The sequence below is a fragment of the Channa argus genome, chromosome 4, assembly GCF_033026475.1.
Source record: "Channa argus isolate prfri chromosome 4, Channa argus male v1.0, whole genome shotgun sequence".
Lineage (NCBI taxonomy): Eukaryota > Metazoa > Chordata > Actinopteri > Anabantiformes > Channidae > Channa > Channa argus.
This window is the reverse complement of record NC_090200.1, coordinates 28959104-28978371: the sequence shown is the minus strand read 5'-3', so window position 1 is coordinate 28978371 and position 19268 is coordinate 28959104. Positions and strand designations below refer to the sequence as shown.

At 43.1% G+C, this 19268-nt stretch overlaps 11 non-coding genes across 11 annotated transcripts; all 11 read right to left on the bottom strand.

The window, feature by feature from the left end:
• Positions 1–296: 296 nt before the first annotated feature.
• On the bottom strand, positions 297–368 carry trnap-agg (transfer RNA proline (anticodon AGG)). The gene has a single exon. It is a non-coding gene; the product is annotated as a tRNA-Pro (tRNA).
• Positions 369–1549: 1181 nt separating this feature from the next.
• On the bottom strand, positions 1550–1621 carry trnap-ugg (transfer RNA proline (anticodon UGG)). Its single transcript has one exon. It is a non-coding gene; the product is annotated as a tRNA-Pro (tRNA).
• A 627-nt stretch (positions 1622–2248) lies between these two features.
• Positions 2249–2320, bottom strand: trnap-agg (transfer RNA proline (anticodon AGG)). The gene has a single exon. It is a non-coding gene; the product is annotated as a tRNA-Pro (tRNA).
• A 1181-nt stretch (positions 2321–3501) lies between these two features.
• trnap-ugg (transfer RNA proline (anticodon UGG)) lies at positions 3502–3573 on the bottom strand. The gene has a single exon. It is a non-coding gene; the product is annotated as a tRNA-Pro (tRNA).
• A 3785-nt stretch (positions 3574–7358) lies between these two features.
• trnap-ugg (transfer RNA proline (anticodon UGG)) lies at positions 7359–7430 on the bottom strand. Its single transcript has one exon. It is a non-coding gene; the product is annotated as a tRNA-Pro (tRNA).
• Positions 7431–8729: 1299 nt separating this feature from the next.
• trnap-agg (transfer RNA proline (anticodon AGG)) lies at positions 8730–8801 on the bottom strand. Its single transcript has one exon. It is a non-coding gene; the product is annotated as a tRNA-Pro (tRNA).
• Positions 8802–10691: 1890 nt separating this feature from the next.
• trnap-ugg (transfer RNA proline (anticodon UGG)) lies at positions 10692–10763 on the bottom strand. The gene has a single exon. It is a non-coding gene; the product is annotated as a tRNA-Pro (tRNA).
• Positions 10764–13564: 2801 nt separating this feature from the next.
• On the bottom strand, positions 13565–13636 carry trnap-ugg (transfer RNA proline (anticodon UGG)). The gene has a single exon. It is a non-coding gene; the product is annotated as a tRNA-Pro (tRNA).
• Positions 13637–14519: 883 nt separating this feature from the next.
• Positions 14520–14591, bottom strand: trnap-ugg (transfer RNA proline (anticodon UGG)). The gene has a single exon. It is a non-coding gene; the product is annotated as a tRNA-Pro (tRNA).
• Positions 14592–16266: 1675 nt separating this feature from the next.
• On the bottom strand, positions 16267–16338 carry trnap-ugg (transfer RNA proline (anticodon UGG)). Its single transcript has one exon. It is a non-coding gene; the product is annotated as a tRNA-Pro (tRNA).
• Positions 16339–18104: 1766 nt separating this feature from the next.
• Positions 18105–18176, bottom strand: trnal-uag (transfer RNA leucine (anticodon UAG)). Its single transcript has one exon. It is a non-coding gene; the product is annotated as a tRNA-Leu (tRNA).
• Between the last annotated feature and the right edge of the window lie 1092 nt (positions 18177–19268).

The following is a 19268-nucleotide window of genomic DNA, read 5'->3' as shown; positions in this document are numbered from 1 at the left end:
TTTGTTGAGAAGCCAATGGAAAGAAGCTAGTGAAGGCAAAATATGATACAGTCCGCACTTTTGCTGCAAATAGTTTGCTTCATTGAAAGTGACACCTTCTCGCTAAATGTTTGCACCTCAGTGTTTCTACAATGGCATTTTAGTATACTGCATTGACCTTACTTAGTCAAATTTTGTGGTGCTCAAACCCACAATTCCTCATAAAGCTTGGTATAGTAAGGCTGTTTTTATACTTGTCGACTTTCGTAGGTGAAAGTCTTCCTGAAAAGGGTCAGTGGAATAGATGTCGCAGTCAAGGGCTCGTCCGGGATTTGAACCTGGGACCTCTCGCACCCTAAGCGAGAATCATACCCCTAGACCAACGAGCCATATAAAGACAAGCGAATTGCAGAGTTTGTAAACTAATAACCCATTTTTAGACAGAATTTACTCACCTTTAGATTGGCCAATTTGTGTATTGGCAACCTCACTACATTGAAAGTGTTACCATCTCTTTTCTTGTATGCATCTCAATGAACTTGAGGAGAGCATTTGAACTCTCTTTTGAGAGAGTATATCTAAAAATCTCCTCTTTGGTCTTCCTCTAGACCTCTTGCCTGGCAGCTCCAACCTCAGCATCCTTCTACCGACATATTGACAGTCTCTCCTCTTAACATGTCCAAACCACCTCAATCTGGCCTCTCTGACTTTATCTCCAAAACATCTAACATGAGCTGTCCCTCTGATGTACTCATGCCTGATCCTATCCATCCTCGTCACTCCCAATGAGAACCTCAACATCTTAAGCTCTGCTACCTCCAGCTCTGCCTCCTGTCTTTTCTACAGTGTTACTGTCTCTAAGCCGAAAAACATCGCTGGTCTCACCACCGTCTTGAACACCTTTGCTTTCATTCTCGCTGATACTCTTTTATCGCAAAACACACCTGACACTTTTCTCCACCCGTTCCAACCTGCTTGCACTCGCCTCTTCACGTCACGTCTACATGCAGTCCTACGTTCTTAGCTTTCCTTTTCTCTTTCTGCCTACAAACAAACCTTCCTCCTCTCCTTCTTCGACCAACAGTAGGCTTGCATTCTGAGACTGAAGTGGCCTATTGGGATGATATGGTACCATGAGGTCTTTTAGATATGATGGAGCTTGACCCTTTAGAGCTTTATATGTAAGAAGCAGGGTTTTACATTCTGTTCTAGATTTGTTGAGAAGCCAATGGAAAGAAGCTAGTGAAGGCAAAATATGATACAGTCAGCACTTTTGCTGCAAATAGTTTGCTTCATTGAAAGTGACACCTTCTCGCTAAATGTTTGCACCTCAGTGTATTCTACAATGGCATTTTAGTATACTGCATTGACCTTTAAAAGTCATAGGTATCAGATCGGCAACACATCCATGCTTGGAATGGAAAAAATGCAATTACTCTGTCAAATTTCGTGGTGCTCAAACCCACATTTCCTCATAAAGCTTGTTATAGTAAGGCTGGTTTTATACTTGTTGACTTTCGTAGGTGAAAGTCTTCCTAAAAAGGGTCTGTGGAATAGATGTTGCAGTCAAGGGCTCGTCCGGGATTTGAACCCTGGACCTCTCGCACCCAAAGCGAGAATCATATCCCTAGACCAACGAGCCTCGTGCCCGGTGGTTTTGTATTGAGTTCAGCCGTACTATCCAAATGAAGAACAAGAACTTCAGTCATTCTCAAACTGAGAAATTCATGTTGTGTAAATTTCCGACAAAAACATTAATGTGAGGACATACTCCATTGACAGAGAAAGGTTGTGGTTTCCAGATCAGCAAAACACGAGTGAGTGGAATCTTGTCTCGTCTAGTAACAACTTTCACAGCAAAACTTGGATCTGGTCTTGTGGTTACACGTGGAAAGCGTTACATCCTCTCTTCTCATAGACATTGAATTTAGCATTCAGGGCTCGTCCGGAGACCTCTCACACCCTAAGCGAGAATCATTCCCCTAGACCAAGGCTAGTGAAGGCAAACTATGATACAGTCAGCTCTTGACTTTTGAAAGTCGGGTTTCCCAAATCGGCAAATATCAATACTTGGCATCTTGTGTCGTGTACTAACTAAAGTTTCCTGTGTTTGCACAAGGAAAAAATGCAATTACTCTGTCAAAGTTTTTGGTGCTCAAACCCACAATTCCTCATAAAGCTTGGTATGGTAAGCCTGTTTTCATACTTGTCAACTTTCATAGGAGAATGTTTTCCTGAAAAGGATCAGTGGAATAGATGTCGCAGTCAAGGGCTCGTCCGGGATTTGAACCCGGGACCTCTCGCACCCTAAGCGAGAATCATACCCCTAGACCAACGAGCCATATAAAGACAAACGAATTGCAGAGTTTGTAAACTAATATCCCATTTGTAGACAGAATTTACTCACCTTTAGATTGGCCAATTTGTGTATTGGCAACCTCACTACATTGAAAGTGTTACCATCTCTTTTCTTGTATGCATCTCAATGAACTTGAGGAGAGCATTTGAACTCTCTTTTGAGAGAGTATATCCAAAAATCTCCTCTTTGTTCTTCCTCTAGACCTCTTGCCTCGCAGCTCCAACCTCAGCATCCTTCTACCGACATATTGACAGTCTCTCCTCTTAACATGTCCAAACCACCTCAATCTGGCCTCTCTGACTTTATCTCCAAAACATCTAACATGAGCTGTCCCTCTGATGTACTCATGCCTGATCCTATCCATCCTCGTCACTCCCAATGAGAACCTCAACATCTTAAGCTCTGCTACCTCCAGCTCTGCCTCCTGTCTTTTCTACAGTGCCACTGTCTCTAAGCCGAAAAACATCGCTGGTCTCACCACCGTCTTGAACACCTTTGCTTTCATTCTCGCTGATACTCTTTTATCGCAAAACACACCTGACACTTTTCTCCACCCGTTCCAACCTGCTTGCACTCGCCTCTTCACGTCACGTCTACATTCAGTCCTACGTTCTTAGCTTTCCTTTTCTCTCTCTGCCTACAAACAAACCTTCCTCCTCTCCTTCTTCGACCAACAGTAGGCTTGCATTCTGAGACTGAAGTGGCCTATTGGGATGATATGGTACCATGAGGTCTTTTAGATATGATGGAGCTTGACCCTTTAGAGCTTTATATGTAAGAAGCAGGGTTTTACATTCTGTTCTAGATTTGTTGAGAAGCCAATGGAAAGAAGCTAGTGAAGGCAAAATATGATACAGTCCGCACTTTTGCTGCAAATAGTTTGCTTCATTGAAAGTGACACCTTCTCGCTAAATGTTTGCACCTCAGTGTATTCTACAATGGCATTTTAGTATACTGCATTGACCTTTAAAAGTCATAGGTATCAGATCGGCAACACATCCATGCTTGGAATGGAAAAAATGCAATTACTCTGTCAAATTTTGTGGTGCTCAAACCCACAATTCCTCATAAAGCTTGGTATAGTAAGGCTGTTTTTATACTTGTCGACTTTCGTAGGTGAAAGTCTTCCTAAAAAAGAACTGTGGAATAGATGTCGCAGTCAAGGGCTCGTCCGGGATTTGAACCCTGCACCTCTCGCACCCAAAGCGAGAATCATACCCCTAGACCAACGAGCCTCGCGTCCAGTGGGATTGTAATGAGTTCAGCCCTACTATCCAAATGAAGAACAAGAACTTCAGTCATTCTCAAACTGAGAAATTCATGTTTTGTAAATTTCCGACAAAAACATTAATGTGAGGACATACTCCATTGACAGAGAAAGGTTGTGGTTTCCAGATCAGCAAAACACGAGTGAGTGGAATCTTGTCTCGTCTAGTAACAACTTTCACAGCAAAACTTGCATCTGGTCTTGTGGTTACACGTGGAAAGCGTTACATCTTCTCTTCTCATGGACATTGAATTTAGCATTCAGGGCTCGTCCGGAGACTTCTCACACCCTAAGCGAGAATCATTCCCCTAGACCAAGGCTAGTGAAGGCAAAATATGAATTTACAGAATTTACTCACCTTTAGATTGGCCAATTTGTGTTTTGGCAACCTCACTACATTGAAAGTGTTACCATCTCTTTTCTTGTATGCATCTCAATGAACATGAGGAGAGTATTTGAACTCTCTTTTGAGAGAGTATATCCAAAAATCTCCTCTTTGGTCTTCCTCTAGACCTCTTGCCTGGCAGCTCCAACCTCAGCATCCTTCTACCGACATATTGACAGTCTCTCCTCTGAACATGTCCAAACCACCTCAATCTGGCCTCTCTGACTTTATCTCCAAAACATCTAACATGAGCTGTCCCTCTGATGTACTCATGCCTGATCCCATCCATCCTCGTCACTCCCAATGAGAACCTCAACATCTTAAGCTCTGCTACCTCCAGCTCTGCCTCCTGTCTTTTCTACAGTGCCACTGTCTCTAAGCCGAAAAACATCGCTGGTCTCACCACCGTCTTGAACACCTTTGCTTTCATTCTCGCTGATACTCTTTTATGGCAAAACAAACCTGACACTTGTCTCCACCCGTTCCAACCTGCTTGCACTCGCCTCTTCACGTCACGTCTACTGTCAGTCGTACGTTCTTAGCTTTCCTCTTCTCTCTCTGCCTACAAACAAACCTTCCTCTTCTCCTTCTTCGACCAACAGTAGGCTTGCATTCTGAGACTGAAGTGGCCTATTGGGATGATATGGTACCATGAGGTCTTTTAGATATGATGGAGCTTGACCCTTTAGAGCTTTATATGTAAGAAGCAGGGTTTTACATTCTGTTCTAGATTTGTTGAGAAGCCAATGGAAAGAAGCTAGTGAAGGCAAAATATGATACAGTCCGCACTTTTGCTGCAAATAGTTTGCTTCATTGAAAGTGACACCTTCTCGCTAAATGTTTGCACCTCAGTGTATTCTACAATGGCATTTTAGTATACTGCATTGACCTTTAAAAGTCATAGGTATCAGATCGGCAACACATCCATGCTTGGAATGGAAAACATGCAATTACTCTGTCAAATTTCGTGGTGCTCAAACCCACAATTCCTCATAAAGCTTGGTATAGTAAAGCTGTTTTTATACTTGTCGACTTTCGTAGGTGAAAGTCTTCCTAAAAAAGGTCTGTGGAATAGATGTCGCAGTCAAGGGCTCGTCCGGGATATGAACCCGGGACCTCTAGCACCCAAAGCGAGAATCATACCCCTAGACCAACGAGCCTCGCGTCCAGTGGGCTTGTAATGAGTTCAGCCCTACTATCCAAATGAAGAACAAGAACTTCAGTCATTCTCAAACTGAGAAATTCATGTTTTGTAAATTTCCGACAAAAACATTAATGTGAGGACATACTCCATTGACAGAGAAAGGTTGTGGTTTCCAGATCAGCAAAACACGAGTGAGTGGAATCTTGTCTCGTTCTAGTAACAACTTTCACAGCAACACTTGCATCTGGTCTTGTGGTTACACGTGGAAAGCGTTACATCTTCTCTTCTCATAGACATTGAATTTAGCATTCAGGGCTCGTCCGGAGACTTCTCACACCCTAAGCGAGAATCATTCCCCTAGACCAAGGCTAGTGAAGGCAAAATATGAATTTACAGAATTTACTCACCTTTAGATTGGCCAATTTGTGTTTTGGCAACCTCACTACATTGAAAGTGTTACCATCTCTTTTCTTGTATGCATCTCAATGAACATGAGGAGAGTATTTGAACTCTCTTTTGAGAGAGTATATCCAAAAATCTCCTCTTTGGTCTTCCTCTAGACCTCTTGCCTGGCAGCTCCAACCTCAGCATCCTTCTACCGACATATTGACAGTCTCTCCTCTGAACATGTCCAAACCACCTCAATCTGGCCTCTCTGACTTTATCTCCAAAACATCTAACATGAGCTGTCCCTCTGATGTACTCATGCCTGATCCTATCCATCCTCGTCACTCCCAATGAGAACCTCAACATCTTAAGCTCTGCTACCTCCAGCTCTGCCTCCTGTCTTTTCAACAGTGTTACTGTCTCTAAGCCGAAAAACATCGCTGGTCTCACCACCGTCTTGAACACCTTTGCTTTCATTCTCGCTGATACTCTTTTATCGCAAAACACACCTGACACTTTTCTCCACCCGTTCCAACCTGCTTGCACTCGCCTCTTCACGTCACGTCTACATTCAGTCCTACGTTCTTAGCTTTCCTTTTCTCTTTCTGCCTACAAACAAACCTTCCTCCTCTCCTTCTTCGACCAACAGTAGGCTTGCATTCTGAGACTGAAGTGGCCTACTGGGATGATATGGTACCATGAGGTCTTTTAGATATGATGGAGCTTGACCCTTTAGAGCTTTATATGTAAAAAGCAGGGTTTTACATTCTGTTCTAGATTTGTTGAGAAGCCAATGGAAAGAAGCTAGTGAAGGCAAAATATGATACAGTCAGCACTTTTGCTGAAAATAGTTTGCTTCATTGAAAGTGACACCTTCTCGCTAAATTTTTGCACCTCAGTGTATTCTACAATGGCATTTTAGTATACTGCATTGACCTTTAAAAGTCATAGGTATCAGATCGGCAACACATCCATGCTTGGAATGGAAAACATGCAATTACTCTGTCAAATTTCGTGGTGCTCAAACCCACAATTCCTCGTAAAGCTTGGTATTGTAAGGCTGTTTTTATACTTGTCGACTTTCGTAGGTGAAAGTCTTCCTAAAAACGGTGTGTGGAATAGATGTCGCAGTCAAGGGCTCGTCCGGGATTTGATCCCTGGACCTCTCGCAACCAAAGCGAGAATCATACCCCTAGACCAACGAGCCTCGCGTCCAGTGGGCTTGTAATGAGTTCAGCCCTACTATCCAAATGAAGAACAAGAACTTCAGTCATTCTCAAACTGAGAAATTCATGTTGTGTAAATTTCCGACAAAAACATTAATGTGAGGACATACTCCATTGACAGAGAAAGGTTGTGGTTTCCAGATCAGCAAAACACGAGTGAGTGGAATCTTGTCTCGTTCTAGTAACAACTTTCACAGCAACACTTGCATCTGGTCTTGTGGTTACACGTGGAAAGCGTTACATCTTCTTTTCTCATAGACATTGAATTTAGCATTCAGGGCTCGTCCGGAGACTTCTCACACCCTAAGCGAGAATCTTTCCCCTAGACCAAGGCTAGTGAAGGCAAAATATGATACAGTCAGCTCTTGACTTTTGAAAGTCGGGTTTTCCAAATCGGCAAAACATCAACACTTGGCATCTTGTGTCGTGTACTAACTAAAGTTTCCTGTGTTTGAACAAGGAAAAAGTGCAATTACTCTGTCAAAGTTTGTGGTGCTCAAACCCACAATTCCTCATAAAGCTTGCTATGGTAAGGCTGTTTTCATACTTGTCGACTTTCATAGGTGAAAGTTTTCCTGAGAACAGATCTGTGGAATAGATGTCGCAGTCAAGGGCTCGTCCGGGATTTGAACCCGGGACCTCTCGCACCCAAAGCGAGAATCATACCCCTAGACCAACGAGCCACATAAAAGACAAGCGAATTGCAGTGTTTGTAAACTAATATCCCATTTGTAGACAGAATTTACTCACCTTTAGATTGGCCAATTTGTGTATTGGCAACCTCACTACATTGAAAGTGTTACCATCTCTTTTCTTGTATGCATCTCAATGAACTTCTGGAGAGCATTTGAACTCTCTTTTGAGAGAGTATGTCCAAAAAGCTCCTCTTTGTTCTTCCTCTAGACCTCTTGCCTGGCAGCTCCAACCTCAGCATCCTTCTACCGACATATTGACAGTCTCTGCTCTGAACATGTCCAAACCACCTCAATCTGGCCTCTCTGACTTTATCTCCAAAACATCTAACATGAGCTGTCCCTCTGATGTACTCATGCCTGATCCCATCCATCCTCGTCACTCCCAATGAGAACCTCAACATCTTAAGCTCTGCTACCTCCAGCTCTGCCTCCTGTCTTTTCTACAGTGCCACTGTCTCTAAGCCGAAAAACATCGCTGGTCTCACCACCTTCTTGAACACCTTTGCTTTCATTCTCGCTGATAATCTTTTATCGCAAAACACACCTGACCCTTTTCTCCACCGTTCCAACCTGCTTGCACTCACCTCACTACATTGAAAGTGTTACCATCTCTTTTCTTGTATGCATCTCAATGAACTTGAGGAGAGCATTTGAACTCTCTTTTGAGAGAGTATATCTAAAAATCTCCTTTTTGGTCTTCCTCTAGACCTCTTGCCTGGCAGCTCCAACCTCAGCATCTTTTATCCGATATACTGTTTTCACCATCTCTCCTCTGAATAAGTCCAAACCACTTCAATCTAGCCTCTCTGACTTTATCTCCAAAACATCTAACATGAGCTGTCCCTCTGATGTACTCATGCCTGATCCTATCCATCCTCGTCACTCCCAATGAGAACCTCAACATCTTAAGCTCTGCTACCTCCAGCTCTGCCTCCTGTCTTTTCGACAGAAGCCAATGGCAAGAAGCTAGTGAAGGCAAAATATGATACAGTCAGCACTTTTGCTGCAAATAGTTTGCTTCATTGAAATTGACACCTTCTCGCTAAATTTTTGCACCTCAGTGTATTCTACAATGGCATTTTAGTATACTGCATTGACCTTTAAAAGTCATAGGTATCACATCCATGCTTGGAATGGAAAACATGCAATTACTCTGTCAAATTTCGTGGTGCTCAAACCCACAATTCCTCATAAAGCTTGCTATGGTAAGGCTGTTTTCATACTTGTCAACTTTCATAGGTGAAAGTTTTCCTGAGAACAGATCTGTGGAATAGATGTCGCAGTCAAGGGCTCGTCCAGGATTTGAACCTGGGACCTCTCGCACCCTAAGCGAGAATCATACCCCTAGACCAACGAGCCACATAAAGACAAGCGAATTGCAGAGTTTGTAAACTAATATCCCATTTGAAGACAGAATTTACTCACCTTTAGATTGGCCAATTTGTGCTACCTCAAGCTCTGCCTCCTGTCTTTTCTACAGTGCCACTGTCTCTAAGCCGAAAAACATTGCTGGTCTCACTACTGTCTTGAACACCTTTGCTTTCATTCTCGCTGATACTCTTTTATCGCAAAACACACCTGACACTTTTCACACTTCAATCATACCCCTAGACCAACGAGCCATATAAAGACAAGCGAATTGCAGAGTTTGTAAACTAATATCCCATTTGTAGACAGAATTTACTCACCTTTAGATTGGCCAATTTGTGTATTGGCAACCTCACTACATTGAAAGTGTTACCTTCTCTTTTCTTGTATGCATCTCAACGAGCTTGAGGAGAGCATTTGAACTCTCTTTTGAGAGAGTATGTCCAAAAAGCTCCTCTTTGTTCTTCCTCTAGACCTTTTGCCTGGCAGCTCCAACCTCAGCATTCTTCTACCGACATATTGACAGTCTCTCCTCTGAACATGTCCAAACCACCTCAATCTGGCCTCTCTGACTTTATCTCCAAAACATCTAACATGAGCTGTCCCTCTGATGTACTCATGCCTGATCCCATCCATCCTCGTCACTCCCAATGAGAACCTCAACATCTTAAGCTCTGCTACCTCCAGCTCTGCCTCCTGTCTTTTCTACAGTGCCACTGTCTCTAAGCCGAAAAACATCGCTGGTCTCACCACCGTCTTGAACACCTTTGCTTTCATTCTCGCTGATAATCTGTTATCGCAGAACACACCTGACCCGTTTCTCCAGCCGTTCCAACCTACTTGCACTCGCCTCTTCACGTCACGTCTACTGTCAGTCAGCACTTTTTCTGCAAATAGTTTGCTTCATTGAAAGTGACACCTTCTCGCTAAATGTTTGCACCTCAGTGTATTCTACAATGGCATTTTAGTATACTGCATCGACCTTTAAAAGTCATAGGTATCAGATCGGCAACACATCCATGCTTGGAATGGAAAACATGCAATTACTCTGTCAAATTTCGTGGTGCTCAAACCCACAATTCCTCATAAAGCTTGGTATAGTAAGGCTGTTTTTATACTTGTCGACTTTCGTAGGTGAAAGTCTTCCTAAAAAGGGTCTGTGGAATAGATGTCGCAGTCAAGGGCTCGTCCGGGATTTGATCCCTGGACCTCTCGCACCCAAAGCGAGAATCATACCCCCAGACCAACGAGCCTCGTGTCCGTTAGTTTTGTATTGAGTTCAGCCGTACTATCCAAATGAAGAACAAGAACTTCAGTCATTCTCAAACTGAGAAATTCATGTTGTGTAAATTTCCGACAAAAACATTAATGTGAGGACATACTCCATTGACAGAGAAAGGTTGTGGTTTCCAGATCAGCAAAACACGAGTGAGTGGAATCTTGTCTCGTCTAGTAACAACTTTCACAGAAACACTTGCATCTGGTCTTGTGGTTACACGTGGAAAGCGTTACATCCTCTCTTCTCATAGACATTGAATTTAGCATTCAGGGCTCGTCCGGAGACCTCTCACACCCTAAGCGAGAATCATTCCCCTAGACCAAGGCTAGTGAAGGCAAAATATGATACAGTCAGCTCTTGACTTTTGAAAGTCGGGTTTTCCAAATCGGCAAAACATCAATACTTGGCATCTTGTGTCGTGTACTAACTAAAGTTTCCTGTGTTTGCACAAGGAAAAAATGCAATTACTCTGTCAAAGTTTTTGGTGCTCAAACCCACAATTCCTCATAAAGCTTAGTATGGTACGCCTGTTTTCATACTTGTCAACTTTCATAGGAGAAAGTTTTCTTGAAAAGGGTCAGTGGAATAGATGTCGCAGTCAAGGGCTCGTCCGGGATTTGATCCCTGGACCTCTCGCACCCAAAGCGAGAATCATACCCCTAGACCAACGAGCCTCGTGTCCGGTGGTTTTGTATTGAGTTCAGCCGTACTATCCAAATGAAGAACAAGAACTTCAGTCATTCTCAAACTGAGAAATTCATGTTGTGTAAATTTCCGACAAAAACATTAATGTGAGGACATACTCCATTGACAGAGAAAGGTTGTGGTTTCCAGATCAGCAAATCGCGTCCAGTGGGCTTGTAATGAGTTCAGCCCTAATATCCAAATGAAGAACAAGAACTTCAGTCATTCTCAAACTGAGAAATTCATGTTGTGTAAATTTCCGAGAAAAACATTAATGTGAGGACATACTCCATTGACAGAGAAAGGTTGTGGTTTCCAGATCAGCAAAACACGAGTGAGTGGAATCTTGTCTCGTTCTAGTAACAACTTTCACAGCAACAGGGCTAGTGAAGGCAAAATTTGAATTTACAGAATTTACTCACCTTTAGATTGGCCAATTTGTGTTTTGGCAACCTCACTACATTTAAAGTGTTACCATCTCTTTTCTTGTATGCATCTCAATGAACTTGAGGAGAGCATTTGAACTCTCTTTTGAGAGAGTATATCCAAAAATCTCCTCTTTGGTCTTCCTCTAGACCTCTTGCCTGGCAGCTCCAACCTCAGCATCCTTCTACCGACATATTGACAGTCTCTCCTCTTAACATGTCCAAACCACCTCAATCTGGCCTCTCTGACTTTATCTCCAAAACATCTAACATGAGCTGTCCCTCTGATGTACTCATGCCTGATCCTATCCATCCTCGTCACTCCCAATGAGAACCTCAACATCTTAAGCTCTGCTACCTCCAGCTCTGCCTCCTGTCTTTTCTACAGTGCCACTGTCTCTAAGCCGAAAAACATCGCTGGTCTCACCACCGTCTTGAACACCTTTGCTTTCATTCTCGCTGATACTCTTTTATCGCGAAACACACCTGACACTTTTCTCCACCCGTTCCAACCTGCTTGCACTCGCCTCTTCACGTCACGTCTACATTCAGTCCTACGTTCTTAGCTTTCCTCTTCTCTCTCTGCCTACAAACAAACCTTCCTCTTCTCCTTCTTCGACCAACAGTAGGATTGCATTCTGAGACTGAAGTGGCCTATTGGGATGATATGGTACCATGAGGTCTTTTAGATATGATGGAGCTTGACCCTTTAGAGCTTTATATGTAAGAAGCAGGGTTTTGCATTCTGTTCTAGATTTGTTGAGAAGCCAATGGCAAGAAGCTAGTGAAGGCAAAATATGATACAGTCAGCACTTTTGCTGCAAATAGTTTGCTTCATTGAAAGTGACACCTTCTCGCTAAATGTTTGCACCTCAGTGTATTCTACAATGGCATTTTAGTATACTGCATTGACCTTTAAAAGTCATAGGTATCAGATCGGCAACACATCCATGCTTGGAATGGAAAAAAGGCAGTGACTCTGTCAAATTTTGTGGTGCTCAAACCCACAATTCCTCATAAAGCTTGCTATGGTAAGGCTGTTTTCATACTTGTCGACTTTCATAGGTGAAAGTTTTCCTGAGAACAGATCTGTGGAATAGATATCGCAGTCAAGGGCTCGTCCGGGATTTGAACCCGGGACCTCTCGCACCCAAAGTGAGAATCATACCCCTAGTCCAACGAGCCATATAAAGACAAGCGAATTGCAGAGTTTGTGAACTAATACCCCATTTGTAGACAGAATTTACTCACCTTTAGATTGGCCAATTTGTGTATTGGCAACCTCACTACATTGAAAGTCTTACCATCTCTTTTCTTGTATGCATCTCAATGAACTTGAGGAGAGCATTTGAACTCTCTTTTGAGAGAGTATATCTAAAAATCTCCTCTTTGGTCTTCCTCTAGACCTCTTGCCTGGCAGCTCCAACCTCAGCATCCTTCTACCGACATATTGACAGTCTCTCCTCTTAACATGTCCAAACCACCTCAATCTGGCCTCTCTGACTTTATCTCCAAAACATCTAACATGAGCTGTCCCTCTGATGTACTCATGCCTGATCCTATCCATCCTCGTCACTCCCAATGAGAACCTCAACATCTTAAGCTCTGCTACCTCCAGCTCTGCCTCCTGTCTTTTCTACAGTGCCACTGTCTCTAAGCCGAAAAACATCGCTGGTCTCACCACCGTCTTGAACACCTTTGCTTTCATTCTCGCTGATACTCTCTTATCGCAAAACACACCTGACACTTTTCTCCACCCGTTCCAACCTGCTTGCACTCGCCTCTTCACGTCACGTCTACATTCAGTCCTACGTTCTTAGCTTTCCTTTTCTCTCTCTGCCTACAAACAAACCTTCCTCCTCTCCTTCTTCGACCAACAGTAGGCTTGCATTCTGAGACTGAAGTGGCCTATTGGGATGATATGGTACCATGAGGTCTTTTAGACATGATGGAGCTTGACCCTTTAGAGCTTTATATGTAAGAAGCAGGGTTTTACATTCTGTTCTAGATTTGTTGAGAAGCCAATGGAAAGAAGCTAGTGAAGGCAAAATATGATACAGTCAGCACTTTTGCTGCAAATAGTTTGCTTCATTGAAAGTGACACCTTCTCGCTAAATGTTTGCACCTCAGTGTATTCTACAATGGCATTTTAGTATACTGCATTGACCTTTAAAAGTCATAGGTATCAGATCGGCAACACATCCATGCTTGGAATGGAAAAAATGCAATTACTCTGTCAAATGTTGTGGTGCTCAAACCCACAATTCCTCATAAAGCTTGGTATAGTAAGGCTGTTTTTATACTTGTCGACTTTCGTAGGTGAAAGTCTTCCTAAAAAAGGTCTGTGGAATAGATGTCGCAGTCAAGGGCTCGTCCGGGATTTGAACCCGGGACCTATCGCACCCAAAGCGAGAATCATACCCCTAGACCAACGAGCCTCGCGTCCAGTGGGCTTGTAATGAGTTCAGCCCTACTATCCAAATGAAGAACAAGAACTTCAGTCATTCTCAAACTGAGAAATTCATGTTGTGTAAATTTCCGACAAAAACATTAATGTGAGGACATACTCCATTGACAGAGAAAGGTTGTGGTTTCCAGATCAGCAAAACACGAGTGAGTGGAATCTTGTCTCTTCTAGTAACAACTTTCACAGAAAAACTTTCATCTGGTCTTGTGGTTACACGTGGAAAGCGTTACATCCTCTCTTCTCATAGACATTGAATTTAGCATTCAGGGCTCGTCCGAAGACCTCTCACACCCTAAGCGAGAATCATATTCATGTTGTGTAAATTTCCGACAAAAACATTAATGTGAGGACATACTCCATTGACAGAGAAAGGTTGTGGTTTCCAGATCAGCAAAACACGAGTGAGTGGAATCTTGTCTCGTCTAGTAACAACTTTCACAGAAACACTTGCATCTGGTCTTGTGGTTACACGTGGAAAGCGTTACATCCTCTCTTCTCATAGACATTGAATTTAGCATTCAGGGCTCGTCCGGAGACCTCTCACACCCTAAGCGAGAATCATTCCCCTAGACCAAGGCTAGTGAAGGCAAAATATGATACAGTCAGCTCTTGACTTTTGAAAGTCGGGTTTTCCAAATCGGCAAAACATCAATACTTGGCATCTTGTGTCGTGTACTAACTAAAGTTTCCTGTGTTTGCACAAGGAAAAAATGCAATTACTCTGTCAAAGTTTTTGGTGCTCAAACCCACAATTCCTCATAAAGCTTAGTATGGTAAGCCTGTTTTCATACTTGTCAACTTTCATAGGAGAAAGTTTTCTTGAAAAGGGTCAGTGGAATAGATGTCGCAGTCAAGGGCTCGTCCGGGATTTGATCCCTGGACCTCTCGCACCCAAAGCGAGAATCATACCCCTAGACCAACGAGCCTCGTGTCCGGTGGTTTTGTATTGAGTTCAGCCGTACTATCCAAATGAAGAACAAGAACTTCAGTCATTCTCAAACTGAGAAATTCATGTTGTGTAAATTTCCGACAAAAACATTAATGTGAGGACATACTCCATTGACAGAGAAAGGTTGTGGTTTCCAGATCAGCAAATCGCGTCCAGTGGGCTTGTAATGAGTTCAGCCCTACTATCCAAATGAAGAACAAGAACTTCAGTCATTCTCAAACTGAGAAATTCATGTTGTGTAAATTTCCGACAAAAACATTAATGTGAGGACATACTCCATTGACAGAGAAAGGTTGTGGTTTCCAGATGAGCAAAACACGAGTGAGTGGAATCTTGTCTCGTCTAGTAACAACTTTCACAGCAAAACTTGCATCTGGTCTTGTGGTTACACGTGGAAAGCGTTACATCCTCTCTTCTCATAGACATTGAATTTAGCATTCAGGGCTCGTCCGGAGACCTCTCACACCCTAAGCGAGAATCATTCCCCTAGACCAAGGCTAGTGAAGGCAAAATATGAATTTACAGAATTTACTCACCTTTAGATTGGCCAATTTGTGTTTTGGCAACCTCACTACATTGAAAGTGTTACCATCTCTTTTCTTGTATGCATCTCAATGAACTTGAGGAGAGCATTTGAACTCTCTTTTGAGGGAGTATATCCAAAAATCTCCTCTTTGGTCTTCCTCTAGACCTCTTGCCTGGCAGCTCCAACCTCAGCATCCTTCTACCGACATATTGACAGTCTCTCCTCTGAACATGTCCAAACCACCTCAATCTGGCCTCTCTGACTTTATCTCCAAAACATCTAACATGAGCTGTCCCTCTGATGTACTCATGCCTGATCCCATCCATCCTCGTCACTCCCAATGAGAACCTCAACATCTTAAGCTCTGCTACCTCCAGCTCTGCCTCCTGTCTTTTTCTACAGTGCCACTGTCTCTAAACCGAAAAACATCGCTGGTCTCACCACCTTCTTGAACACCTTTTCTGTCATTCTCGCTGATACTCTTTTATCGCAAAACACACCTGACACTTTTCTCCACCCGTTCCAACCTGCTTGCACTCGCCTCTTCACGTCACGTCTACTGTCAGTCCTACGTTCTTAGCTTTCCTCTTCTCTCTCTGCCTACAAACAAACCTTCCTCTTCTCCTTCTTCGACCAACAGTAGGCTTGCATTCTGAGACTGAAGTGGCCTATTGGCATGATATGGTACCATGAGGTCTTTTAGATATGATGGAGCTTGACCCTTTAGAGCTTTATATGTAAGAAGCAGGGTTTTACATTCTGTTCTAGATTTGTTGAGAAGCCAATGGAAAGAAGCTAGTGAAGGCAAAATATGATACAGTCCGCACTTTTGCTGCAAATAGTTTACTTCATTGAAAGTGACACCTTCTCGCTAAATGTTTGCACCTCAGTGTATTCTACAATGGCATTTTAGTATACTGCATTGACCTTTAAAAGTCATAGGTATCAGATCGGCAACACATCCATGCTTGGAATGGAAAAAATGCAATTACTCTGTCAAATTTTGTGGTGCTCAAACCCACAATTCCTCATAAAGCTAGGTATAGTAAGGCTGTTTTTATACTTGTCGACTTTCGTAGGTGAAAGTCTTCCTAAAAAGGGTCTGTGGAATAGATGTCGCAGTCAAGGGCTCGTCCGGGATTTGAACCCGGGACCTCTCGCACCCAAAGCGAGAATCATACCCCTAGACCAACGAGCCTCGTGTCCGGTGGTTTTGTATTGAGTTCAGCCCTACTATCCAAATGAAGAACAAGAACTTCAGTCATTCTCAAACTGAGAAATTCATGTTGTGTAAATTTCCGACAAAAACATTAATGTGAGGACATACTCCATTGACAGAGAAAGGTTGTGGTTTCCAGATGAGCAAAACACGAGTGAGTGGAATCTTGTCTCGTCTAGTAACAACTTTCACAGCAAAACTTGCATCTGGTCTTGTGGTTACACGTGGAAAGCGTTACATCCTCTCTTCTCATAGACATTTAATTTAGCATTCAGGGCTCGTCCGGACACCTCTCACACCCTAAGCGAGAATCATTCCCCTAGACCAAGGCTAGTGAAGGCAAAATATGATACAGTCAGCTCTTGACTTTTGAAAGTCGGGTTTTCCAAATCGGCAAAACATCAATACTTGGCATCTTGTGTCGTGTACTAACTAAAGTTTCCTGGGTTTGCACAAGGAAAAAAATGCAATTACTCTGTCAAAATTTTTGGTGCTCAAACCCACAATTCCTCATAAAGCTTGGTATGGAAAGCCTGTTTTCATATTTGTTAACTTTCATAGGAGAAAGTTTTCCTGAAAAGGGTCAGTGGAATAGATGTCGCAGTCAAGGGCTCACCAGTCAAGGGTCACCTTTAGATTGGCCAATTTGTGTATTGGCAACCTCACTACATTGAAAGTGTTACCATCTCTTTTCTCGTATGCATCTCAATGAACTTGAGGAGAGCATTTGAACTCTCTTTTGAGAGAGTATGTCCAAAAAGCTCCTCTTTAGTCTTCCTCTAGACCTCTTGCCTGGCAGCTCCAACCTCAGCATCCTTCTACCGACATATTGACAGTCTCTCCTCTGAACATGTCCAAACCACCTCAATCTGGCCTCTCTGACTTTATCTCCAAAACATCTAACATGAGCTGTCCCTCTGATGTACTCATGCCTGATCCTATCCATCCTCGTCACTCCCAATGAGAACCTCAACATCTTAAGCTATGCTACCTCCAGCTCTGCCTCCTGTCTTTTCTACAGTGCCACTGTCTCTAAGCCGAAAAACATCGCTGGTCTCACCACCGTCTTGAACACCTTTGCTTTCATTCTCGCTGATACTCTTTTATCGCAAAACACACCTGACACTTTTCTCCACCCGTTCCAACCTGCTTGCACTCGCCTCTTCACGTCACGTCTACTGTCAGTCCTACGTTCTTAGCTTTCCTCTTCTCTCTCTGTCTACAAACAAACCTTCCTCCTCTCCTTCTTCGACCAACAGTAGGCTTGCATTCTGAGACTGAAGTGGCCTATTGGGATGATATGGTACCATGAGGTCTTTTAGATATGATGGAGCTTGACCCTTTAGAGCTTTAAATGTAAGAAGCAGGGTTTTACATTCTGTTCTAGATTTGTTGAGAAGCCAATGGAAAGAAGCTAGTGAAGGCAAAATATGATACAGTCCGCACTTTTGCTGCAAATAGTTTGCTTCATTGAAAGTGACACCTTCTCGCTAAATGTTTGCACCTCAGTATATTCTACAATGGCATTTTAGTATACTGCATTGACCTTTAAAAGTCATAGGTATCAGATCGGCAACACATCCATGCTTGGAATGGAAAAAAGGCAGTTACTCTGTCAAATTTTGTGGTGCTCAAACCCACAATTCCTCATAAAGCTAGGTATAGTAAGGCTGTTTTTATACTTGTCGACTTTCGTAGGTGAAAGTCTTCCTCAAAAGGGTCTGTGGAATAGATGTCGCAGTCAAGGGCTCGTCCGGGATTTGAACCCGGGACTTCTCGCACCTAAAGCGAGAATCATACCCCTAGACCAACGAGCCTCGTGTCCGGTGGATTTGTATTGAGTTCAGCCCTACTATCCAAATGAAGAACAAGAACTTCAGTCATTCTCAAACTGAGAAATTCATGTTGTGTTCTAGTAACAACTTTCACAGCAACACTTGCATCTGGTCTTGTGGTTACACGTGGAAAGCGTTACAACTTCTCTTCTCATAGACATTGAATTTAGCATTCAGGGCTCGTCCGGAGACTTCTCACACCCTAAGCGAGAATCATTCCCTTAGACCAAGGCTAGTGAAGGCAAACTTTGAATTTACAGAATTTACTCACCTTTAGATTGGCCAATTTGTGTTTTGGCAACCTCACTACATTGAAAGTGTTACCATCTCTTTTCTTGTATGCATCTCAATGAACTTGAGGAGAGCATTTGAACTCTCTTTTGAGAGAGTATATCCAAAAATCTCCTCTTTGGTCTTCCTCTAGACCTCTTGCCTGGCAGCTCCAACCTCAGCATCCTTCTACCGACATACTGACAGTCTCTCCTCTGAACATGTCCAAACCACCTCAATCTGGCCTCTCTGACTTTATCTCCAAAACATCTAACATGAGCTGTCCCTCTGATGTACTCATGCCTGATCCCATCCATCCTCGTCACTCCCAATGAGAACCTCAACATCTTAAGCTCTGCTACCTCCAGCTCTGCCTCCTGTCTTTTCTACAGTGCCACTGTCTCTAAACCGAAAAACATCGCTGGTCTCACCACCTTCTTGAACACCTTTTCTGTCATTCTCGCTGATACTGTTTTATCGCAAAACACACCTGACACTTTTCTCCACCCGTTCCAACCTGCTTGCACTCGCCTCTTCACGTCACGTCTACTGTCAGTCCTACGTTCTTAGCTTTCCTCTTCTCTCTCTGTCTACAAACAAACCTTCCTCCTCTCATTCTTCGACCAACAGTAGGCTTGCATTCTGAGACTGAAGTGGCCTATTGGGATGATATGGTACCATGAGGTCTTTTAGATATGATGGAGCTTGACCCTTTAGAGCTTTATATGTAAGAAGCAGGGTTTTGCATTCTGTTCTAGATTTGTTGAGAAGCCAATGGCAAGAAGCTAGTGAAGGCAAAATATG